Source organism: Moschus berezovskii, chromosome 4 (assembly GCF_049115385.1).
Source record: "Moschus berezovskii isolate FMDL1 chromosome 4, NW_MosBer_1.0, whole genome shotgun sequence".
NCBI lineage: Eukaryota > Metazoa > Chordata > Mammalia > Artiodactyla > Moschidae > Moschus > Moschus berezovskii.
In genome coordinates, this window is record NC_142463.1 from 30548485 (window position 1) to 30575164 (window position 26680).

At 40.1% G+C, this 26680-nt stretch overlaps 1 pseudogene; it reads left to right on the forward strand.

Moving 5' to 3' along the window:
- Positions 1-26680, forward strand: part of LOC148778025 (uncharacterized) — a 318848-nt pseudogene that overhangs the window by 82630 nt on the left and 209538 nt on the right.

A 26680-nucleotide genomic window follows, 5' to 3' on the forward strand; every position in this document is an offset into this window, starting at 1 on the left:
GGATTTTCTAGGAAAGAATACTGGAGTGGGTTGCCATTTCCTCCCCTCCAGAGGATCTTCTTGACCCAGGGATTGAACCCATGTCCCCTGAGTCTCCTTGCATTGGCAGGTGGATTCTTCACCACTGAGCCACCTGGGAAGCCCCGACACCTAATATAGTGATGGTATTTGGAGGTGGAACCTTTGGAGGTAATTATGATTACAAAGTCATGCAGGTAGGGCCCCCGTTATGGGATTAGTGCAGCCATAAGACAAAGAAGAGACAAAAGTCCTGTCTCTCCTCCTTGCGTCTCCTGTCCCCCTCTCCTCTGTGCCATGTGAGGACATAGTGAGAAGGCAACTGTCTATAAGTTAGGAAGCTGGTTCTCACTAGGAACCTAATCTGCCAGTACCTTGCGCTTTGACTTGTCAGCCTTCAGAACAGTGAGAATTAGAAGCCACTCTTCTATGGTATTGTTATAGTTCATGCAGTCCACGCAGACTAAGATGGTGGGTATTATAAACCAGATGAGAAAACTGAGAGAAAGAGATCACCCAGCAAAGGCAGTGAGAGCCAAGATTAGAACTTAGGCTGTCTGACCTCCAAACCTCAGGTGCAGCATGCCAAATTTCACCATCTTTTGGCCCAGTGTTGTAATCTGAGAGACAATTTTGCTCTGTCACTGGGTTGTCTGAGAAAAGGACAAACCATCTTTATGTATAGTCATTTTCTCCTTTCACAATGTGGAAACTTAAAACCCTTTCGACAGACAGCCTGCCTGCACACTCTCAGGAGACACAAGATCCTGGCAAGCCCTGTGCTCCAAAATCACCCTTCTCCAATTACACTCCCCCAGGTTCCTCAGTTAGCAGCCCTAGCTGCTCCTCTCCACCAAGCCGGTTCTGGAGTTGAGGCCTAATGCATCACAGGTGGGTCCTGCTCCAAACTCATTCCAGATGGCCTCCCAGTCTAAGCTTCCCAGCAGCCCATTATATTTTGGCTATTCTGGGATCATTAATGATGCTGAAGGACCATGAGTCCCGAGGATGGCAGAGGCGTGCTCTGAAATCAGGACCCCTGAGAGGCCTTGTATACTGGAGCACCCACCATAATATATGCTTTCACAGGGAACAAGCATACTCTGACCTTGGCACTCAAAGGTCATTGTGAGGGGCAATGGATTTGACATTGTGAATAGTCTGTCTGCTTGGGTCACAGAACAAGCATAAAGGAACCATCTGTATTCTTACGGAAAACAGCTCCATTGCCTCTGGACTCTAGAGAGAGTAAGGATATATCCTTGAACCCCGGTAATTGCTGTACCAGTTATTCCTGGGGGTGGTGGGGGGAAAGGACATCCTAGGGCAATTGTTTAGGGGCATAGGGTGAACCTCATAGTTTTTAACCCAATAGTAGCCAGATTTCTTCAGGAAGGGTGTATCATTCTGTTAATTGCATCTTTATATTACCAAATAGACTCATTCTACAAAAGAATTTCAATTCTCTTTCTAGATGAAAAATTCCCAAGGCAGATACTAGAAGTTGGGTAAATATCAGGCTATTTAAGGAGCTTTTAAATTTATATGCTTTTGCAAAAAAAAGAAAAGCACATTTGGCATTATCCGTGCTTTGGAGTCTTAAGAGCTAAGCCAAAGAAATCTTGAGTCAAGAGCATGGCATTTAAAGCCAGTCATTCTTGAACTTAAAACTCAATCTCATCACTTAGTAGCTTGGAGAGATTGTTGGAGAAATCTTTCACTTTTCTGGCAGCTATTATCTGTGAAATTAGGATAATCCCCGCAGAAAAGGGTGTTTGTTGGTTTGTTTACCTCCTTGCTCATGTGTTTTTTCACCCTCATTCATTCACAAGTTCATTTTTTATTCTGAGTGCCTGCTCTGTGCCAGGAACATGCTAAATGATACAAGAAGCCTAGTTTAGAAACTGACATTTAACTCAGCAAATATTTGTTCAGCACTCATTAAGAGCCAGTTGCCATGTGAAGCAATGGGCAGAGTATGGTGTACACACAATGTCTGTTCCTAGAGGGGTTAGGGCTTAGTGTACATACAATAAAACAAGTTCACTACAGCATAACTGCCTTTGCAACTGTATGTTCTGATACATGGAATGTGATTGTGCAGAGCAGACTTTGCTTGACTGGTTCACTAAGCCCCTCTAAGGAGAGGTCATCAACCTGGTTCTAAGGAAGCACTGGAAGGCAAGAACTGTGCAGGAGGAAGTTTATGCTGTGGTCATTCGAAAAGAAATCCAAAGCATACATGCATGAAATGCATGCATTCATTCCTAAGGCAAATTACTTTGTCTTTCGTAATTATTTTTACTTTGATACCATTCACATGGCTTCCCTGGTGGCTCAAGAATCTGCCTGCAATGCAGGAGACCCAGGTTCAATCCCTGAGTTGGGAAGATCCCCTGGAGAAGGGAATGGCAACCCACTCAGTATTCTTGACTGGAGAATTCCGTGGACAGAGGAGCCTGGTGGGTTACAGTCCACAGTCCTTGGGGGTCACAAAGAGTCAGACACGACTGAGTGACTAACACTCTTGTCCACTCCACACCATTCACATGCTCACTACCTGGAAATAATTTTTAATACTCCATTCTTTATTCCCAAAACAGTTTATCAATAACCAAATCATAAGCATTGTTGGTGAGGTCACATTTCCTTTCAGCCACTGTGGTGGAAACTGCAAGTTACTTATCCCAGTCCATTTTCCCTTGTGCCTTATGAGCACTGACTTTGTTCTGGCTAAAAAACTGCATTTGTTGCCTCTCTTTGGTGGAAAGAGATGGTTGGCAATGAAATGGTTACTTTGTTTTTAAGTTGAAAGTTTAACATGGGTTGAGAAACAGGTTTGGGGGGATTTGTGTAGCAGGGGAGTTAAAAGGTTATAACTATATAGCATTGGACATAGACCTAAATAAATATAATGTGATTCTATCATGAGCCTGGGGCTGCAATAAGAGTGCATGAGTGTATCAACTCTTTACATGTATTAAATTTTCACCTCTTAGCAAGCTGCTTTCTGTTTCCACCACTCACTCTCCAGGGCCACACAGTTCATTAGTAACAGGACTAGGATTCAAACTTCAGTTCATTGCACTACAAATAGAGACTTGCAAGAGTAAGAATAATAACACTTGAGATAATATATTGAGAGCACCCAACATTAGCGTTAGAAGATCATTGGTATTGAATTGATTACAAGTTTCCTTTCCTCCCCTCTTTACTGTGGTATATTGGACTCAAGCAAGATCAAAACAAACTTGCTGACACTGAGTTCTTTTTAGAATGTGCGTGGGGTGTGTCCTCATGCAGGGGTGGATAAGGGAGAGCCCTTATTTAGAGAACGCTGAGCAGACAGGACGATGCAGTTCAGCCTCCTGGGTTTATTTGGACTGCTACAGAGCACGTGTCAGCATCTCATCACCTGGCCTGGGGACTGGACCCCTTGATTGGGACCTGGTTTCCATACCCATTAAGAAATCCAGTTTGGCTTGTGAGCCAAGCATATCTTTTTTCCGTATTTGTCTTTGCAGTTTCTATAATATTCTTTCCGGATGTCTGGGCTGCTGTACAATGTATAAATCATGATCAAACAGAGGCCTGAGGGTCAGCTACTTAGGCAAGACTCAAACAAGCCACATGCGTATGGTTCCCATACATACATGCACATACACAATATAAAACTGTTCCCAAAAGCAGTTAAGGAAAAGCCACTAGTAGCAGAGGAAAAAAGAAAATGGTGGTCAGCGTTGTCAGCATGAGTCATTTGACAGCTGCCTGACCACACTTTTGTAAGCATAAATATCCGTAGATCCTGCCATTGCCTGCTTCCTTGTCTCACACTAGCACTCATATTTTTGTTTTTTACCTTCTTGTTTTCACTCCTGCTGCCCCCTCCTCCTGGGATGTCATCCATTTAACTCATACCTTCAAAGACTTGCTTAAGGTTACAGGACCTTTCAAAGAGATTTTTCTATCTTTGCTAAATCACAGACTCCTGGATAGAAGAGATTGTGTTTTAGTAACTGAATTCCCTCAAAATACTCCGAACTATGTATATTTAAGGATTTTACTTTAATGTAATAAAATGGTAGTTTTAGCAGTATTTTGGAAGAATGTTCACACTATAAAATTTTAAAACAAATGAAACTGAATATTTGATACCTAGCACATATATGTATAAGCATAGTAAAAAATCAAGTTAAATTATAAAAATATGAATGTTAAATGTATACCATTCTAATAAATTAAGTATAAACACTATGAACAAGAAAGTGTATTCATAAAAAATTGAAAATGAAATCTGAATTATAAAAGGTACACTCTTAAAAAGAGCATCTATTTTATATTAGTCGAAAAGGCAGTGTTTAATGAAGAGCAGGTTATCTTCACTTTTGTCTAATCTTATATATTCTGATGCAGCAAAAATTATATCAGAGCAAAGCACTGTGTGATTTGAAGATGATGGCGCAAGCTTTTAACTGTGAAGAACCAAAAATGTTTCCTTTAAAAAATAAGCTTCAATACTCAAAAAAAAAAAAAAAATTGTTCAACTAAGTTCTCAATTTTTCAGTTTCACTGCTGTTACCTTTGTATTCCACATGTTTGGAAATCTTTCATCTAGAGTAAGAGTCATGCTTGCACTAAGCATTCTCTTACAAATTGTCACTCTTCTTCCTCACATTCACTTGCAGATTAAGTTTCATGTCCTAAATTTAGGGCGTAATTTTGTTTGATTTGAAATTTAGGTATCCATATTCCTGTGAGTATGTCCAAGATGTAAATGATTGAGATTTCAGACTCTGTAAAATTCTATAATAATAGTATCCCATGTGTACACATCAATATTTATGTAAAAATAGGCTAGGCACACACACACAGAAGTGGGTGTTAGTGACTTTCAAAAACCAGTATCATAAACTCTAGTATATTTTAAATCTCCACACAGGACTTGCAGAATTCATTTCTTCAAATATTTATTGCAGACCTTTCAGGGCCCAGGCCTGTGCTGGATGTGAAGTGGAGCCAGAGCTCGGCCGCCTTTCCTTGTGTACTGGCTCCTGTGGTTGGGGAGGAGGCACTGACCAAACACAAATGTGCGTCACTCATTGTGACACTGCTTGAAGGAGAGGAGCAGTGGCCACAGACCCGTGTGGCAGGAAGCGAGGCAAATCACAAACCGATGTAAACCGTATAAACATAGAAAAGACGAGTGGGAATTAGCTGATGGAAGTTTGGAAGGTGGGGAGGAAGTTAAAATGCTCTGTGAGGAAGAAATACCCTGTGCTAAGGTCTTGAGGCAGAAAGAGCTTACAGTTATTTAGCTCATTTGGGGAACTGAAATAGGTACTTTTTTTCTCCTGTGCAAAGATGTGCTAGGAGACTAGTGTGAAAGGAGGTGTAAGTAGGCTTGAAGGGCTGCTGCTAAATCACTTCAGTCGTGTCCGACTCTGTGTGACCCCATAGACGGAAGCCCACCAGGCTCCCCCTTCCCTGGGATTCTCCAGGCAAGAACACTGGAGTGGGTTGCCATTTCCTTCTCCAATGTGTGAAAATGGAAAGTGAAAAGTGAAAGTGAAGTCGCTCAGTCGTGTCCGACCCTTAGCGACCCCACGGACTGAAGCCTACCAGGCTCCTCCATCCATGGGATTTTCTAGGCAACAGTACTGGAGTGGCTTGCCATTGCCTTCTCAGTGCCCTTCAATTAGGGCCTCCAGTTAGTCTGTGTAGACTCTGCAAATTAGAAAAGGCTCCCTCTCTGGCAGATGAAACCCCACCCACAGGAACTAGTAAACAGAGCATAGGGTGGAGTTTAACCCCACTACCCCATTTTTGAGTGTGCAATGCACAATGACAAGTGATGGAATTAAGTGGCATTATTCACTTTGTTCCAGAAATAAGACTTATTAGTGTTTTATTTATTCATAACAAATTACCCCAATACTTATAGGTGTAAAATAAGAATAACTATCATCTCTTACAGTTTTTGAGAGTCAGAAGTGTTAATGTGGCTTGGCTAGGCAGTCCTGGCTCAGAAGTTTAGCCAGATGTCAGCAGAAGCTCCAGGATCCTCTTCCAAGGTGACTCACTCAGAGAGCAGGCACCCATTCAGCTTTGCATGAGATGGAGGGGTTTCCAAGGATGTAGAAATTCTTGTGCTAAATCCAGTAGAGTATCAGGCAACTGGGATGGCTGGTTATCCAACTCACTCAACTCACGCTTGGCAAGATTTTGCTGTCTGTCAGTAGGAGACCTTAGTGCCTTTACATGAGAGTGTCCATCATTCTGCTTGGGTAACCTTACAGCATGGCAAATGCTTTGTGCCAGAGTGTAAGAGATTCAAGACACCAAGGTAGATGCTGCAATGCCTTTAATCACCCAGCATGGAAGTCAAACAATGTCCCTTCCATCATAGGATATCAGTGACACAAACCAGTCTTGATTTAATATGGATGGAGACTGTTCAAAAGCATCACTATCAGGATACAAGGATCATCAGGGATCATTTTGGAGACTGCTTGCCATAACTTGTTTGAAAGAGGGAAAGAGTGCAATAAAAATCCTTGTAGGAGGCACTTACACTTACTTGGACTACCTACAGCGCTATCAGAAGTGATGAAGACAAGTAAACAGATGTGATACAATAGTCGGACATGTAGCTAATGCCTAACAATACAGAGACATCCTTTTGTATTCTTAGATTCAGGTGTTGGAACAAGTCACCCAATTCAACTCCCTCCGCATCTTTCAGTTTGTTTAGAAGTAACTTGCCAAAATCAACAGCTAATGAGGGTTGGAACTGGACTCAAACTCTAGGATTCAGGACAGGGAAGTCCGTGATATCTATGTATTTTCCTAAACAGGTAAATATTCCATGCATTTTAAACATATGAACTTTTATTATTTACCTAACAAGCAAAAAATTAGGTTATTTTCATTTCTAAATAAAATAGTATAATTGCTTTCAGATGTTGAAAGCATTTTATCTAAACCCGTTTAATAATTTAACACTCAGGAAGGACTGATGCCAAAGCTGAAACTCTAATACTTTGGCCACCTCATGCGAAGACTTGACTCACTGGAAAAGACCCTGATGCTGGGAGGGATTGGGGGAAGGAGGAGAAGGGGATAACAGAGAATGAGATGGCTGGATGGCATCACCAACTCGATGGCCATGAGTTTGGGTAAACTCCGGGAGTTGGTGATGGACAAGGAGGCCTGGTGTGCTGTGATTCATGGGGTCGCAAAGAGTCGGACACGACTGAACTGAACTGAAACTTGTTATATCCTTAGGCTTAGCATATATGGTTTAATATGTTCAACCTATATCCATTTTACAAGTGAGGGAGATGAGGACCCAGGAGGCTACATGACAGGCCTATAATCTTAAAGATACTTGTAGTCATTGGCAAAGCTCAGACCCAGGGCTTTTTCCATTGTGCTATAATGCCTTCCTCAGAATAATGAGGCTTCCTAGGTCAAAGGCACATTCTCCCCACTATGTAGGAGAGAGAAGTCAAGACCCTGTTCTTTGTAACCAGACAGACCTGGGTTCAAATTCCTGTTCTACTATTTACTAGCCTTATGTCCTTGGGAAAATTATTCTAGCTCTTGGAGCCTTAGTTTCTTCTTCAGTAAACTAGGAATCATTACAATTACCTCCAAGCTCTGCAAGGTTTTAGATGAGTTTGGATATATTTAGAAAAATATAGATGCCATGTCTACTAGAAAGGAACAGTCAGTTCCCTTTGAGGCAGATTGCTTAATTTCAGTCTTTCACTCATTCAATGAAACCAGAGAAAAGACAACTTCTCTTTTGGTCTCTGAGCCAAATCTCTGATTAAAATGCCTGAGGGGTTTTGGAAATATACGCTTCTTCCCTAGATTACACTATCCAGAGGTACTAGGGTAGATCTCTCAGGCTTGAATAAATCAACACATGGCCCTGAGTCAGGAGCCTGGCAGTATCCAGAAGGGTCTTCATATGTTTATAGACAATATTTTCCTAATACATTTCTTTCAAGTTTTGGATATTATTGTACTTTTCTTTCTTATATGTATAAGAAAACTTGGAATGGATAACTTTATATATTACAGAACTATGAAATTTAATATATACTAAGTTACTTTTGTAGCATTTTCCAATTTACAAGGCCTTTTCTCATGCGTTCTCTTGTTTCATCTTGAAATACTGTGGAAAATAGGAAGACCATGAGTTAGTTCCATTTTACAGATTGATGGACCTGAGCCCAGAGAGAAATAAATAGGTCTGGAAGGTGATTCAGAGGTAGATGAGAAGGCAGGGGTGGGGGCAGGGAACAACAGGGGAAAGATGTCATAGGCAGGGTTTTAGAAGATGATTTGAGAAAACTTTGAGACAGTGATGGACAATTGTGGCATAGCTGCTGCTGCTGTGTGTGTTAGTTTGTGGAAAAGTGTGTAGGTGAACAATTGTAGAATAAATTTTATTTATGATGATTTCCTGTGTGCTGTGAATGGAATTCTTTGCATTGTTCAAGAGACTACAGTGAAGTTTTAAATTACCATTTAAATTATTTTTGGATGTTCATCTGATTTCTTCTGCTAATGACACTGTACTGGAGGGGGGTCACAGATTATCTCAGCTTTGTATAAGCTATATAAATATATGAACACTTTGATCCCCAGGGAGGACTTGGAGGTTCCCTCCTGATTGTATTGCACTGTGCCAGAGATTTATTGTGAGAGTGTGTCTCAGCCTTTCCTACCTGTTTCAATGTGTGTATTTTCTCAGTTTCCTGGTTTGTAGGAGTCATTCAGCTAGTTTTTTGGATTTCTCTGAGGGATTTGCTCCCTGTGTAGATGTTGGTGCATCTGTGGGAGGAAGTTCAGAAACATTCTATGTCACCATCTTGATTTCTCCCCTTCAAATGCCCAATTTTCAACAAAAGATTAAAAAGTATACAGAGAAATAAGAAACATGGACAAATCAAATGAATATAATAAATCTCTAGAAAGTGACCCTAAAGAAATAGAGACTTTGGAATAGCTTGACAAAGACTTTAAAATGACTGTCTTGATTATGCTTAAAGAGCTAAAGCAGAACATGGACACGCAAGTAAAATAAATGAGGGAAAATGTATAAACAAAATGAGCATATCTAAAAAGAGAGACATGAAATAATTCTGGAGCAGAAAGCACAGTAACTGAATTTAAAAACTCACTAGGGGGGTCTGACAGCAGAAATCAACCAGGCAGAAGAGTCAGCAAACTGGAAGAGTGATCATTTGAAATTATCAAGCCTCATGAGCAAAAAGAATAGTAAATTGAGAAAAGTGAACAGAGCCTAAGAGACTTATAGGAAACCATTAAGTAGGCCAAAACATGCATAATGGGAGTCCCAGAAGAAGAAGAAGGGGAGAGAGAAAGGGGAAGAAATAAAAGTCCAAAATCTTTGGAATGACATGGATATATAAATACAAGAAACTTAATGAATGGAAAGTATGATAAATCCAAAGAGACTCAAACACACATGGAATATTATAATCAAATGTAGAAAGATAAAGAGTGATTAATGAAGGCAGTAAAAGAAAAGTGATTTGTCACATATAAAGTATCTTCAGTAAAATCATTAGATGATATTTCAGCAGAAACCCTATAGGCTGAAGGAAGTGGGATGATGTATTTAAAGAGTTCAAAAAAAAAAAAAGTTAACTGAGAGGTCTTTATCTAGCAACGTACTTGCTTAGTCACTCAGTCATGTCTGACTCTTTGAACCCTATGAACTGTAGTCCACCAGGCTCCTCTGCCCATGGGATTTTCCAAGCAAGAATACGGGAATGGATAGCTATTCCATTCTCCAAGGGATCTTCCTGTTGCAGGGATCAAACCTGTGTCTCCTGCATTGCAGTCAACTTTTTTTTTTTTTAAACCATCTGAGCCACCAGGGAAGCCCATACTGTCCTTCAAAAATGAAGAAGTTAAGTCATCCTAGATTAAGAAAAAGCTGATTTTATTATCACTAGACATGTTCTGGAGAAGGCAATGGCAACCCACTCCAGTACTCTTGCCTGGAAAATCCCATGGAAGTAGAAGCCTGGTAGGTTACAGTCCATAAGAGTCGGACACGACTGAGTGACTTCACTTTCACTTTTCACTTTCATTCACTGGAGAAGGAAATGGCAACCCACTCCAGTGTTCTTGCCTGGAGAATCCCAGGGACGGGGGAGCCTAGTGGGCTGCTGTCTATGGGGTCGCAGAGTCGGACACGACTAAAGTGACTTAGCAGCAGTAGCAGCAGCAGACATGTTCTAAAAGAACTGTGAAAAATTCTTCAAATTGGAATGAGAAGATAACAGACAATATCTCAAAGCAATATGAAAATATAAAGTTTTTGATAAAGGCAAATACATGAACAAATATAAAAATGGTATTATTGTAATTTTGGTTCATAATTTCATTTAAAATTCTCATAGAATTTAAAAGACAAAAGTATAAAAATAATTATTATTAATATGTTAATGAATACATAAATATAATGATGTAATGTGTGACATAAATAATAGAAGGGTGAGTGGAACTGTAAAGGAGTAGAATTTTTGTAAATGATTGAAATTGGTTTGAGTTTATAGTATTTCATTAACTTTAGGATATTGTATATAATTCCATGGTAATCACTATTAAAATGTCTATAGAATAGACACAAAAGGCAATACAAGGAGAACTAAAACACATCAGTATAAAAAATCAGCTGAACAGAACAAAGAAAGGCACGAAAGGAAGAAGTGAGGAGCAGGAAAGCTATAAGATAAATAGAAAACAGATTACAAAATAGCAATAGTAAGTCCTTCTCTATCAGTAATTACCTAAAATGTAAATGCATTAAACTCTTTGAAAGACTTAGGTCTTGCTTTTAATCTATTTGCAAACCTAAGTATATGCTGTCTCACTTTAGGACATGTATAGCTTGAAAGAGCAAAGGTGGAAAAAGATGTTCTGGCCAAAAACTAAAAAAAAGAAAAGTTGGATATAGTAATATCAAGCAAAATAAACTTTTAAGTAAAAAATGTTATAAAAGATTAAAAAGGACATATGTAATGATAAAAGGATAAATTCACCAAGAAGATATAGCAATTATTTACATCTATGCATTAAACAGTAAAATTCTCAGATGTGAATCAAACACTGAGGGGATTGAAGGGATAAGTAGACAGCTCTACAATAATAGGAAGTTTCCATGTCCTACTTTCAATAACGGATGGAACAACTACATAGAAGATCAGTAAGGAAGCAGAGGACTTGAGCAATACTACTGACTAAATGGATCGTATCAACATATACAGCACATTCCACCTAGGAACTGCAAAATACGTATTTTTCGTAAGTGCATGTAGAATTCTCTCCAGCATGTGCCATATGTTAGGCCACAAAACAAGTTTTCAATAAATTTAAAAGACTGAAATAATTTCTGATCACAATGAAATAAAACTAGAAATCAACAGAAGAAAAACTAAAAATATCCACAAATATGTGGAAATAAAAACATTCTTATATTACCAATAGGCCATAGAATAAATCACAGGAGAAATTAGAAAATAGCTTGAGACAAATGAAAATAAAAACACAAGATATTAAAATACAAGCTGCAGCAAAACCTGGGCTCAGGGAAATTTATAGTTGTAATAGCTTATATTAAAGGAAAACATAGTCTTAAATCAACAACTTAAATTTACATCTTAAGAAAGTAGAAAAAAGAAAACTAAACTAAACCCAGAGCTAAGATAAGGGAGGAAATAAAGATTTCATTAGAGATAAATAGAGAATAGGAAAAAGAGTAAATAAGAATCAATGAAACTAAAAGCTGGTTCTTTGAAAAATTAACAAAATTGACAAACCTTTGGCTAACTTGACAAAAAAGAGGAATTATTACTACTCATTTTACAGAAATAAAAAGGATTATACGAGTACCATGAGCAATTGCATACCAACAAATTGGATAATCTGTACAAATGGACAGTTTCCTAGGTACACACAATCTAAATCATGAAGAAATAGAAAGTCTGAACAGACCTATAAGTAGTAAGAACACCTGGCTCTTTCCTGAGCTGCAACCCAACTCATGTTCTTCTCTCTTCCTGAGACCCTGTCTTCCTTCGGTTGACCCAGCTCACTTCCACTCTTCCTTTGGGCAATAGTCACCACCTTCTGATGAAGCTGCCCTGATAGCCCTGTCTGGCTGGGTGCACTTTATCATCATGAACTAGTGTCTTATTTTATACCCATCATATCTATCAATTGACTTGTCTATCATCCCCAGAGGCTAGAGTTTCTAGAAGTTAAGGATGATATTTCAATGCCTGTCTACAGCTCAGCACCTTTTCTATAGTGCTCACTTATACAGAGGAAAGAAGACAGGTATTCAACATGGGTTTACTGGGCACTGACCATACAGCAGACACCATAATGGGCCTCCTCAAAGAGCAAGTGGAGAAGGTGAGATCAACCATGCTGTAAGGTCATCATCTATTTAAAAAAAATGGTCATGATAATTTCTGATAGATTTCTACCTCAGTTTTATCCTTCTCACCCTCCTTGTGCCACCAAGAACAGGATGGTTACCAGAGACCTCAAACTTCTGTCTGCTTACAAAGAAAAATGCATCCATAGATTGCTTCCCTCCACCTCCAGCCATGAACAAGGGTAGTAAAGCACTGCACACAGCTCACCTAGGGATGGCCAAGCCCTTGAGCCTGAGGGCCTCAGGGTTTCTAGCCTGTCAGGGGTAATCAGAGATGCCAGACAAATGAAGTCTGCAGTCCATCAAACATGCAGACAGATGTGGTTGGCAGTGAGTGGGGCTATGACTTAGAAACTACTGGAGTCTCATTATGGAGACACATGATCCTTGTGTGCTTTGCTTAGGAGAAAGCCAAACTTTTTTCCCCCCTCTTCTGTACTTCAAATCGGTTTGCAGCCCTGAGATTGCTCATTAGGAGAGAAATGTGAAAAGACGCAAAATCTGATCTTTTTAGATACAGAACTCTGTTTACACTTGATTTTTAAAAAGTCTATGGTTTTTGTCTCAGTGCCTTTGGCTGGGAGGAAGAGACATTCAGGTCCTCTCTACATAAGCCTGTTTGAGCTCATTGCCCTATTCTACATTAAGAAAAAAAGGTTGATACTTAATCTATTTTCTTGTCACAGATCCCTTTGGAAATCTGACAAAGTCTACGACTGAGCGACTTCACTTTCCCTTTTCACTTTCACTTTCACACATTGGAGAAGAAATGGCAACCTACTCCAGTGTTCTTGCCTGGAGAATCCCAGGGACGGGGGAGCCTGGTGGGCTTCCGTCTATGGGGTCACACAGAGTCGGACACGACTGAAGTGACTTAGCAGCAGCAGCAGCAGCATTCCTCAGAAAGTGAATGTGTTTGCACTCCTGCCTTAGCCTCATTGAAAATTTTCTTTTTTTTACAATAAAACTAGTGGCAGTTTTTTCCCTTCTTCTAAATGCAAATGCCAATACATCCATGACTTTTCTATTTACTCTTTTTTAATTAAAAATTTAATTAAAGGATCATTGCTTTACAGAATTTTGAGGTTTTCTGTCATATATCAAGAATCAGCCATAGGAACACCCATGTCCCCTCCCTCCTGGACCTCCCTCCTCTCTCCCTCCCCATCCCACCCTTCAGCCCGTCACAGAGCCCCTATCTGAGTTCCCTGAGTCACACAGCAAGTTACCATTGGCTATCTATTTTAAATATGGTATTGTAAATTTCCATGTTACTCTCTGCATGCATCTTGTCTTCTCCATCCTCCCCTCTCCCCACGTCCATAGGTCTGTTCTCTATGTCTGTTTCTCCTTTGCTGCCCTGAAAATCCATCAGTGCCATCTTTTATATTCCATACGTATATATATGTCAGTATACAATATTTATATTTCTCCTTCTGACTTACTTCACTCTGTATAATAGGCTCTAGGTTCCTCTACCTCATTAGAATGGATTTAAATGTGTTCCCTTTTATGGCTGAGCAGTATTCCATTGTATATATGTACCACAACTTCTGTCATTGGACATCTAGGTTGCTTCCATGTTCTAGCTATTGTAAATAGTGCTGCAGTGAACACTGGGGTACACGTGTCTTTTTCAATTTTGGTTTCCTCAGGGCATGTGCCTAGGAGTGAGATTGGTGGGTCATATGGTGGTTTTATTCCTAGCATTTTAAGGAATCTCCTTACCATCTTCCATAGTGGCTGTATCAATTTACATTCTCACCAACAGTGTAAGAGGCTTCCCTTTTCTCCACATCATCTATAGCATTTATTGTTTGTATACTTTTTAATGATGGCCATTCTGACTGGCGTGAGGTGGTATCTCATTGTAGTTTTGATTTTCATTTCTCATATAATGAGTGATGTTGAGCATCTTTTCATGTGCTTGTTAGCCATCTGTATGTCTTCTTTGGAGAAATGTCCTTTTAGGTCTTTTTTCCCACTTTTTGACTGTTTACTCTTAAGAAATATTCTTCCTATGATTAGTTTAGGTCAAAGGAGGAGAAGGTGTAGTCGCTCAGTCATGTCTGACTCTTTGTGATCCCATGGACTGTAGCCCTCCAGGCTCCTCTGTCCATGGAATTTTCCAGGCAAGAATACAGGTGTGGGTAGCCATTTCCTCCATCAGGGGATCTTCCCAACCCAGGGATCGAACCTGAATCAGCAGGCAGAGTCTTTACCACTGAGGCACCTGGGAAGCCAATTTAGGTCGAAAACAGGTTTAATTCAGATGTCAGAATATCCAAGACATTAACCAAACCCCAAACTTGAGAGTAAATTTTTCCCCTTCTTCAGATTTGGGCCCACATGGGTGAGTGCTCAGGGAGAAGACAGTAAAGGGTTGACGTTCTTAATGGGAAATGGCCCTGCTCTCCAGTTGTGGCAGATGTTGGAGTGAACTGTCCTCTTAGGCTCTTCATGAGGCCTTGGAACACCTGCTGGGTACCTCCTGATACCTGTTACCGTTCCTGGGATGAGGTTGGGCACATTTTCTTTAGTTGGCTCCTGCTGAGCCTCTCACTGGACTCTGTGTTTCAGGCTCTCACTCTTGAGTTCTCTAGACCTCTAGTGGAAGCTCTCTTGGGAAGGTTTCAGAAAACCTCCAGGTGGCTGTTTCTCATACCTAGTCCCATATCTTAGTCCCAGCAAAGTCTGAAATACAGACTGATCTTGGTGAAGCTTCTCTCTCTTTTGCTACAAGCAGCTTTAGCTTTCTCAGGCGTGAGGAGGCATCCTTCTCTTGCCTGTCAAGTCTATTCTAATAATAGCAGCCTTTATGTTTTAGAATCTAAGACTTTCAAATGATTTCTATCTGCCACCTGTGGGTGTGTGTGTGTGTGTGTGTGTGCGCGCGCGCGCGCTCAGTTGTGTCCAACTCTGTGACCCCGTGGATTGTAGCCCATGAGGCTTCTCTGTCCATGGAATTTGCCAGGCAAGTTTACTCGAGTGGGTTGCCATTTCTTACTCCAATCTGCCACGTCTACTCCTGCCCAAATAGAATGCTTGTTTCATATCTAAAATACCCTTGCCTTGATTTTCTATCTTGTTTGTACAACTACTGCCAAAGGTAAGGCTTCCTGCCTCTTGCATGAGCCCTTTGCTCTGCAGATAGTTCTGAGTGCTGTGTTTTGTTACAATATTGGGAATATCTGATATTTATATATTTTTGCAGAGTATTTTACTGAAGCAGCCCTCTCTATGCTTGTTTTCAGTTCAGTTCAGTTCAGTTCAGTTCAGTCGCTCAATCGTGTCCGACTCTCCGCAACCCCATGAATCACAGCACGCCAGGCCTCCCTGTCCATCACCAACTCCCAGAGTTCACTCAAACTCATGTCCACAGAGTCGGTGATGCCATCCAGCTATCTCATTCTCTGTTGTCCCCTTCTCCTCCTGCCCCCAACCTTTCCCAGCATCAGAGTCTTTTCCAGTGAGTCAACTCTTCGCATGAGGTGGCCAAAGTATTAAAGGGAAGGATTAACATCTGTAGCTAAGTCTTGAAACAAAGTTTCAAGAGATACTCTCTGATTCAGTTCAGTTCAATCCAGTCGCTCAGCCATGTCCGACTCTCTGATTATGTTTCAATTATTGGAGCTGTGGGAAATGATCAAATGCTTGGCTTTTTTCAGTCTTCGAAAGATGCTATGACCCAGTTACTCCATGATGAAAACCAAGCTATGTAGTAACTTCAGGGTATAGAGGACAAGTCAGGGGTTGGGCCAGGAAAGAGGTGAATGAACTTTATATTATCTGGGAGGTTAAAGGAGTAACTAAGGAGGTGAACACAAGGCCAGTTGCCAAGGGTTGGTGGTTGAAAGTCATATCCTAGTCAGGAGGCATCAGGTCATGTTTGGAGGATGGAGCCCAGGACAGTTAGTGAGGTCTTGACTGATACTTGCTACATCGACATTCAGTGACCCTAAGAGTTGCAACAAGGACAGAAGTCAACTTAGGAATATTTACAGTGGTAAATACAGTGGTCAACAACAAGAAGTGAGCATCTGACAAACTTCTCCCTGAAGCTCCAGGATCATAAATACATACAACCACTGGCTCAATCTCTCCCCTCTGTTGTTTCCAACCTGACTTGGCCAACATCACACTCACAGACATGGGCTGAGGAGAAGATGTATAGGTGGTGGATTTGAGCTGTGTGCTCATTAGCTTGCTTAGACCTCCTGGTTCTGCCCCTGTTTGATCTTTAGTGCACTGTTTCCATCTTTTGATGGAGTGTGGCTGGGCCAGTTGATCTTACCACCTGGTAGGTCTGATAGGATTCAGCTCATGACAGGCTGCTGTGGGTACATGGCCGCTTGGCATTATCATTTCATTTCTATCAGGACCCAGATAGGGAGGAAAAATAACAAAAGTTGTTTTTCAAAATAATGCCAAAGAGGCCAGATTTCAGAATGGATTACTTTTTCAGGAATTACTAATTACAAACAATTCTGATCATCAAAAGAGGACAAAGAATATGATGCCATATTCACCTTGTTTTCTGGAGGGGAAGTTGAAATACTTAACTGACAATAGATCTAAAAAAAAAAAAAAATGAAAAATAACCAACATCTGTTCCTCTAATTTATCAAAGAGAACAATTTTCAATTTTCAAAATATTTATGATGAACTGAAACATAAAATTGGGTGAATGAACAATAAACTTATAAACTATAAGCTAAATTTTAATTTTTTCAGGCTCAGAAGAACATATCTTAATATAATCAAAAAAATGAAACTTTTGGATTTATTATGGAAATCCTTTCAGTAATTCTAGAGGTATAGAAAATAATAGGATGCATGAGTTGAATATATGCCTCAATTTTCAAGACAAAAGCTTTAGTTTCAGAGTTTTAGAAACTATCGGCCAATTAACCTCATATCAACCGCCAAGAAATTCTAGAAGGGATTACTAAACAAATTATTGAAAAATAATGAAGAAAGAAGTAACTATGAGGAACTATTATGTTTAATACCTTACTATATAAATTTCTTTTAAAATAAAAGTTCTGAGTAAATTTTTAAAAATGGTGTATAATCCTCCATTGAAGATCACATGACTTCCTTGCTGGGAAATGCTAGTGACCTGTACTATGATTATCCCCAGCGACATGACACAAATTCTATATGCATCTTTCTCAGTCCTGACACTTCCAACATCACAGGGTCTGTTTGAACATATGGTCCAAGCACTGGGGCTGCTTGTAACACACAAATCTGGTCTTTTAAAAAAACACATAAGCCTCATTGGGTGAGACTGTTTGGAAATGGGCAGGTTAGCAGAGGTGACTTGAATACATGTGGGAAACAAAGACGAGGGAAAAGGAAATCCTATTCTTGTCTCAGTCCTATGAAGAAAAAACACTGGGCAAAGTTCTGACCCAGCTTATCTCCAGAATAAGACAGACTTCTGCCTAACACTGTACAGATTCAGGAGGCCAAGTAATGTTTATAGTGGGTGCTGCATTTGCTTTTCTAGGTTATATGAAGCAGAGCCACACGAAAGCACCAGCAGTCTACTCTCTTCTCTGCTGACAACTTTCACTTTGATTCTACTTAGTAAATTTCCTCTTAGGCTCCAGGCTACCAGCCAGACAAGCAGAATCAACACAGTGAAAACTATCAGATGCCAAGGGTGAAGTGAAAGAGATTGACTGTTGTCAGCTATGGTTTATGTCAGGAAATATACTGGATGCTTTATATGTTAAACCAACACTCAATCCTGATGTACAACCATCTCACTGAACTGTAAGTTCTGTTAATTCATTTTACATGAAAGGTAGCACAAAGGTTTAAATGATTTGCTTAGAGTTTTGACCCAGTTCTTGCAGAAAAGAAGCTTGAGTTAAAGTTTTTGTGTTAACACCTCCCTCAAGAATGAAATTTCAGGGATGAAAGAGCAAAGGAAAAGGAGCAGTAAGGCAGGGGAGGAGTAGAGTACCTATAGCTGTGCATTATGAATTGCCATAGCTTGACAATAAGCCTGCTCCCTGTCTCCTGGGTATCTGCAGAAAGGCTGTCTGCAGCTTCTGTCTCTAGACTCTGTTTGGAAGAAAGTATTTGGTGGGAGTTGGGAGCTGGTGGACAGTTGGAGATGGCCCGATGGGATGTCAATTCTCCAGCACTTTTAGGTTGGTCAACTGAAGATGTTAGCAAGTTTATCCCATGGTGGCTCAGCTGTGACACAAAAGCCCCAGGACAGAAGGCAGTAGGATGGTGGTCTGGGATTCAGGAAGGCACGGGAAGGACAAGACCTCAAAGGACCCAAGGGATTAGGAGAAATTGTCTCTGCTCCCCTTGGGTCTTTCCAAGACCCTCTCTTTGTAGCAACAGTAGGGGCTTTAGAGACCTGAGTCCAAGGTCATGGGAAGAAAGTAAGTGTCCTCTAGATCTGCACTGCTCAGAAAGCAAGATGAGAGGACAGATTATGGCCAGGGAACTATCTGAATCTCCCACAGTTAAGATACATGGACTTGTTTTCCCTCTTTGTTGTTGCTGAGTTTCTAAATTGTATCTGACTCTTTTGTGACCCCATGGACTGTAGCCACCAGGCTCCTCTGTCCTGCAATTCCCAGGCAAGAATATTGGAGTGGGTTGCCGTTTCCTTCTCTGGGGAATCTTCTCGACCCAGGGATTGAAGTTGCGTTTCCTGCACTGGCAGGTTGATTCTTTACCACTGAGCCATCAGGAAAGCCCATGCTCTCTCTTTACCTTTGAGGCACTTCTAAAATGTTTCAGCTGAAAACAGCATTGAAAGGAAGAGTAAACTGGATATAAATATCTTTTAAATTCTGACAGTCAGGTGCCATTTAAAGCCCAATGTTTTCCTTTAGATGATTTCAAAATTATAAAAGGTGATTTTAATTCTCATTGTAGAGACACTAGAGAGTTTGGAAACTATCTAGAAGTGGAAGGAAGAAATAAAGTCACTCATATCAACGATATGTAGAAGTAACCATTGATAGTAGTACTATGTATATATAAGCACATAAGAAATAAAGGCATTAAAACTGTGTATAAGCAGTGTGTTAGGTATGTTTTCTTTAACACATATTTTGTTGTGGTAAAGCTCAACATTCAGAAAACTAAGATCATGGCATCTGGTCCCATCACTTCATGGGAAATAGATAGGGAAACAGTGTCAGACTTTATTTTTGGGGCTCCAAAATCACTGCACATGGTGACTGCAGCCATGAAATTAAAAGACACTTACACCTTGGAAGGAAAGCTATGACCAACCTTGATAGCATATTAAAAAGCAGAGACATTACTTTGCCAACCAAGGTCCGTCTAGTCAAGGCTATGGTTTTTCCCGTGGTCATGTATGGGTATGAGAGTTGGACTGTGAAGAAAGCTGAGTGCCGAAGAATTGATGCTTTTGAACTGTGGTGCTGGAGAAGACTCTTGAGAGTCCCTTGGACTGCAAGGAGATCCAACCAGTTCATTCTAAAGGAGATCAGTCCTGGGTGTTTATTGGAGGGACTGATGCTAAAGCCGAAACTCCAATACTTTGGCCACCTCATGCGACGAGTTGACTCACTGGAAAAGAGTTTGATGATGGGAGGGATTGGGGGCAGGAGGAGAAGGGGACGACAGAGAATGAGATGGCTGGATGGCATCACCGACTCGATGGACGTGAGTTTGAGTGAACTCCGGGTGTTGGTGATGGACAGGGAGGCCTGGTGTGCTGTGATTCATGGGGTCGTGGAGAGTCAGACAAAATTGAGCGACTGAACTGATATATAAAAGATGGCATTTTAACCACTTTTTTAAAGAGTATAACTCTGTTACATTAGCTCACCTTCTACTTTTTCATCTCCCCATTGTTGTGAGACCCAGTTGGGCACATCTCTTAGAGATCCCATGCCCGTGACAACTTCAGGTCAACTTCAGCAATTGTAGCCTGATAAGTGAGGTGATCAAGGCTCAGATGCATCTGCTGAAGTGCAATAAATGTTTCAAGGGATGTGGAAGGGACACCCAAAGCATCTGCTGCAATTGTGTGGGATCCCCAAAGAGTAAGAAAAGGATCTCTCTTGCTTAAACCACAGCTCCGAGGTCTGCAAGTCTCCAGTTTCATGCCCACCATTGCAGGGTGGGTCTTCTCTGTCAAAATCATCTGCCCCAGTGCTGAAGCTCATAGCATCCAGAAGAGACACTGATTTCCTTCTGTGCCAGACCTGGGTCATTGGATGATGAGGGTCTGGATCAGTCTACTAGGCAAGCACACTCAGACTGCTGAAACGCACGTGAGCTTGGGAGAAACCCAGAATGGGTAATGGAGGAAGGGGGTTTTCAACACCTGATTCTTACTTTCTGCCCCAGGTCTTCCATGATACCTCAGAGCAAGACAATTTTGGGAACTCAATACTCACACTTGTGCTTCCCTGGACATAGAGGGAGGCGACACCCATGAGTAAGCCTTGACTCATGAGACATGGAGTTGGATGTATTCTCCCCTCCTCATGAGTTCAGGGACTGCTTCTGAGCCACATTCTCCATAACTCCTCAGAGGGTCCCAGTGGGACTGAGCCCCTCTTCCTCAGTGGTGACCAATTTCCCACTTTCCCTGTCTCACTTTTACCATCCCCCCACTCCTCTTTCCTGAAATAACTTTCCAAAATAAATTACATGCTCGCAAGTCCTTATCTTAGGCTGTGCTTTCTAGGAGAACCCAGGCTAAGATTAGTAATGTGTATCTAACTCTATGTAACTATCATAAGCCTGTCTCCCTATCACTATAAGATATATAAACATTTTTAATGGTTGTAACATGAGACAGGCTCTAGAGCTACGCTGCCTGTCAAATAGCTGCCTGTTCAGTGAACTTGGACAAGTTATTTAACTTTTTGGTGTCAATTTTATTATACATAAAATGGTGATAATAGTAATCACACCCTAATAGGATTATTGAGAGGATTAATATGTTAATTCAGATTAAGTGCTTTGAACTTTCACTGACACAGAATTGCTAACACATTGTGCTATTTTATTATAATAGCATATTGGTTAATTATAATTTTCCCACTATCTCAATAGATTTTCCACTGTTAAATAATGCACTATGTGAACCATGTCAGCAGGAACAGGGTCTGCTGATAGCAGTGTTCACTGTGCCAGCAATCTCTGTGTATGTCATTTCTGCATTTCAGATTATTTCCTTAGGACAGATTTCTAGAAACAGTATTTCCAGCTCCAAATAACCCATTCCTACTGCTATGGCAGCACTTAGCACACGCCATTATACTAACCTGTTGCTGAGAACTCCAAGATGCAAGTCCGAGGCAGGAGCTGGGCTTTTTGATTCTCATTGTATTCCTGGCAGTTGACAAAGTGCATGCATGCTGAGTCACTTCAGTTGTGGCCAACTCTTTGCCTGCAATGTGGGAGACCCGGGTTCAATCCCTGGGTCAGGAAGATCCCCTGGAGAAGGAAATGGCAACCCACTCTGGTACTCTTGCCTGGAAAATCCCATGGATGGAGAAGCCTGGTAGGCTACAGTCCATGGGGTCACAAAGAGTCGGACATTACTGAGTGACTTCACTTTCACTTTCTTTGCGACCCTAGGGACTATAGCACCCCAGGATCCTCTGTCTATGGGATTCTCCAGGCAAGAATACTGGAGTGGGTTGTCTTACCTTTCTCTAGGGGATCTTCCCAACCCAGGGATTGAGTCTGTGGCTCCTGTGGCTCCTGCATTGCAGGCGGATTCTTTACCACTGAGCCACCAGGGAATGCCTTCCTATATGCCAGCTCCAGTGTTAAATAAACACACACTATGGTGTTGATACACATTTCTGAAGTGTTTCCCAGAACAGGTGGCGCATCCTTAATACATTTTTAGTGAGCTTGTAGAGTATAAGGATCTAAAATTGATCAGGACACACAGGACACTTAGTTACAAACTCCCACAAGACAGACATATAATCAGAGTTTATAAGAACTGACGCTCAGAATATATTACTGTAATATAAACTTACCCATCCACCCCCATTAGAAAAAAGTAAACATGTTTCATATTCCAACTGTGTCAATAACCAAAGGGCAGAAATGGATCCCATAAGAAAACAAACATTTGGCCTTCATAATTAAAAGTCAATATTAGGCGAAGACCCCAAAGAGGCCAGGCAATTACCTGCCTCCTCTTAGCTCATGCCTTGAGGACTCCTCCCTACACACTGTTGGAGGAACAGCTGCTTCGCCAAGGCTCACCTGGTTAAAATTTTTCATGGAGCGTGACTTCAAGAAAAAAAGCCCAGTCAAGCAAAACTGTGCAAATTAATTTGAGTTTACATTACCAAGTGCATATCCCAACCGGGTGTCTGAAGGAAAATTGAAACATAAAATGCCATATAAACAGAAAAATAACTGACTGCTTTGGAAGCAATAAAATTAGTACCTTCTGGGAAACTAAACTCCGTTACAAAAGGATACTAAGTGTAAACAGAATTGATTGAAACAGATAACATACACAACCATTGATTTGGAGATGGTGGGATTTTAAAATAGCTTAAACTCTTACTGTGTATCTTCTTCCCGTTTTCCTGATGTGTACTAGAGACATTGGGATAAAGACTCATTCTCTTCCAGAAAATAGTCACAATAGTGCATGTTGTAGCAAAATGCAGTGGGGGCATAGATGCTGGAGCAGTAAGTCAGGCTTGTCATCAGGGGGCGATTATGGAAACTTTTTACTGTGCATATATGTTTCCAGGTATAATGAAGACCCCAAATGAGTCACTCTGCTCTTGAGAAGACAAAAGCATTTTGCTGAACTCCCATCTCACAGGATGAGAAACTCGTTGCCATTCTAATCTCCTTGAACTTTTTGGGTAGGAGTTTTCTGGGGCAGTTTATGTTTCTTCCCGTTATTATGGCTATGGCTATAGGTTCCTGATTCTAATGAGTTAGACTGCTTTATCAATCACCTGGATATCCACACATGCAACCCATTTTCCATATTACATCATCCCATACTGAAAACCACCCCATCTTTTACTCCCACAAATAGCAATCATCCCAGCTGTGAAGCCCCAGACTTTTACTGAGTGTTTGGACTATGCAGGGGGTGGGGTGGGGTGGTCTCATGTTATAGCATGAATCACAACCTCAACTTGAGTATTCAAATATTCTTAAGTTGTTTAGTTGTTTAAGCCCTTGACCACTAGGAGTTTCTGATAGTCTCTTTCTAACCACATTCTCCCCCTTTTACTCTGCTTCTCAATGCTGTCCACCCCCAAATCCTAGTACCTGCAGCTTAATTAATTGGGTTTCCCAGGTGGCTCCAGTGGTAAAGAACTCAACTGCCAATGCAGGAGACATAAGAGATGTGGGTTTGATCCTTGGGTCAGGAAGATCCCCTGATATAGGAAATAGCAACCCACTCCAATTTTCTTGCCTGGAGAATCCCATGGACAGAGGATCCTGACAGGCTACAGTCCATGATGTTGCAAAGTGTCGGACACAACTGAAGCAACTTAGCACACATGCATGTAGCTTAATTATTCTGGATTAAATTTTTTATTTTATTTTTAAAAAATGAGGTATGGTTTATTCATAATGTTATATAAGTTTCAGGTGTACAACATAGTGATTAACAACTTTTAAAGATTGTATAGTTACTATAAAACATTGGCTATACTCCCTGAGCTGTACAATATATCTTTGTAGTTAATTTTGTACCTTGTACTTTATATCTCTTAATGCCCTACCTCTGTCTAGTATTTGTCCCCCTTTTCTTCTTCTCACTGTTAACCACTAATTTGTTTTACATATCTGTGAAGTCTGTTCTGTTGTATTCTCTAGTTTATTTTTTATATTCCACATATAAGTGATAACTTATGTGCATTTATCTTTCCCTGACTTATTTTGCCAAGCATAAAACCCTCCAAGTCCATCCATATTGCTACAAATGGCAAATTTTCTTTCCTTTTTATGGCTGAATGTGAATATACACCACATCTTCTTTATTCTTTGAACTGGTGATGGACACTTAGGTTGCTTCCACATCTTGGCTATTGTAAATAGTGCTGCTATGAAAATTGGGGTGCATGTAACTTTTCAAATGGGTACTTTTGTTTCCTTCAGCTATATATCCAGGAGTGGAATTACTGGATCATATGGTAGTTCTATTTTTAGTCTTTTGAGAACTCTCCATATTATTCTCCATAGTAGCTGCACCAGTTTACATCCCCCACTAACAATGTAGGAGGGTTCCTTTTTCTCCATGTCTTTGCCAACATTAATTATTTGACGTCTTTTGGATGATAACCATTCTGACAAGTAGGAGATGATATCTCACTAATTTGCATTTCTCTCATGATTAGCAGTATCGAGCATCTTTTCATGTGTCTGTTGGCCACATGCATGTCTTCTCTGGAAAAATGTCTATTCAGTTATTCTGTCCATTTTTAAATTGGATTATTTATTTTTAATAAGTATATTACAATTCACCTGTGATGCCATCTGGTCTTGAAGTTTTGTTTGTAGGGAGTTTCTTATTACAGATTCTATTTTACTTCTAGTGATCAATTTGTTCAAATTATTTCTTCTTGTTTCAGTTTTGGTGGACTATTTCTAGAAAGTTGTCCATTTCTAAGTTGACAAATTCATTGACATACAATTGTTCATAGTGTTCTTTCTCTCTCTCTTTTGTATTTCTGCATTATTGGTTGATATTTCTCCTTTTTCATATCTTGTTTTATTTTGGTTCTCTTTTCTTCTTGGTGAACCTGGCAGGAGGTTTGTCAGTTCTTTTTTTTGTTGTTGTTCTTTATGGTATCACTTTAATTCTTTTTAAAATTTTTTTTATTGGAGGCAAATTACTTTACATTAATATATTAGTTGGTTTTGCCATACATTGACATGAATCTGCTCCGGGTGTACATGTGTTTCCCCTCTTGAACCCCCCTCCCACATAACCATCTCTTTATTTTTTGATCTCTCTTTTGTTTATTCTTTAAACTTTGTTATTTCCTTCCTTCTGCTAACTTTAGGTTTTGTTTGTTCTTCCTTTTCTAATTCTTTTAGGTGGTATGTTAGGTTGTTTGAGATTTTTGCTTTTTTGAGGAAGACCTCTATTGCTATGAATTTCCCTCCAATAACTGCTTTTGCTGCATCCTGTAGATTTTGTATGGTTTTTTTTTTTATCATACTTTGTCTCAAGGTATTTTTTAATTTCCTTTCTAATTTCCTCAATGACCTATTGATTTTTCAGTAGCATGTTGTTTAGTCTACATGTAATTGTCTTAGTGGCTGCAGCAGCCCATGCATTTTCTCAGGATGGTAGGGGTAGCAATTGATGCATGCTCACAGGTCTTCCAGCAGCATCACTGGCCTATGCCTGCTTTTGGAGCTTGTGATGGCTGTGACAGCTATGCCCACTCCCAGAGCTTGTGTGTATATCTATTATAGATTTTTGGTTTGTTGTTACCATAAGGTTCTTATATAGCAGTTGCTGATTTCTTAAGTTCAGGTGCATTGTAACAACCATGTATTTGTATTCTCCTCCCCCATGATTACTATTTGACATATTTTACATATAATTGTTTTGTGTCTCCCTTAAATACTTATTGTATAAGGACGATTTTACTATTTATTCTTTTAACCTTCCTACTAACTGCATGTGTTTTGATTTTCTACCTTTATTGTTTATTTACCTTTGCTGATGAGCGTTTACCTTTAGTAAGTTTCACATTTTAGTTGTGGACTTTTCTTTTTTTCACTTAGAAGTCCCTTTAAACATTTCTTGTAAAGTTGATTTAGTAGTGCTGAACTCTTTTAGCTTTTGCTTGTCTGTAAAGCTTATGATGTCTGTCAAATTTACCCTACTGGGTAGAATATTCTTGGTTTTAGGTTTTTCTTTGTTATCACCTTAAATATATCACCCAAGTTCCTTTTAGCCTGCAGAGTTTCTGTGGAAAAGTCAGCTGATAGCCTAGTTGATAGCCTGAATTCCCTTATAAATAACTTGTTGCTAATATTCTCCCTTTAATTTTTACATTCAAATTACAATGTGTTTTGGTGTGTTCTTCTTTGGGTTGATCCTGTTTGAAACTTTCAGACATCTAAATCCAGGGAGCAGTTTCACTTCCCAGGTTAGGGAAGGTTTTAGCCATTATGTCTTTAAATATGTTCTTT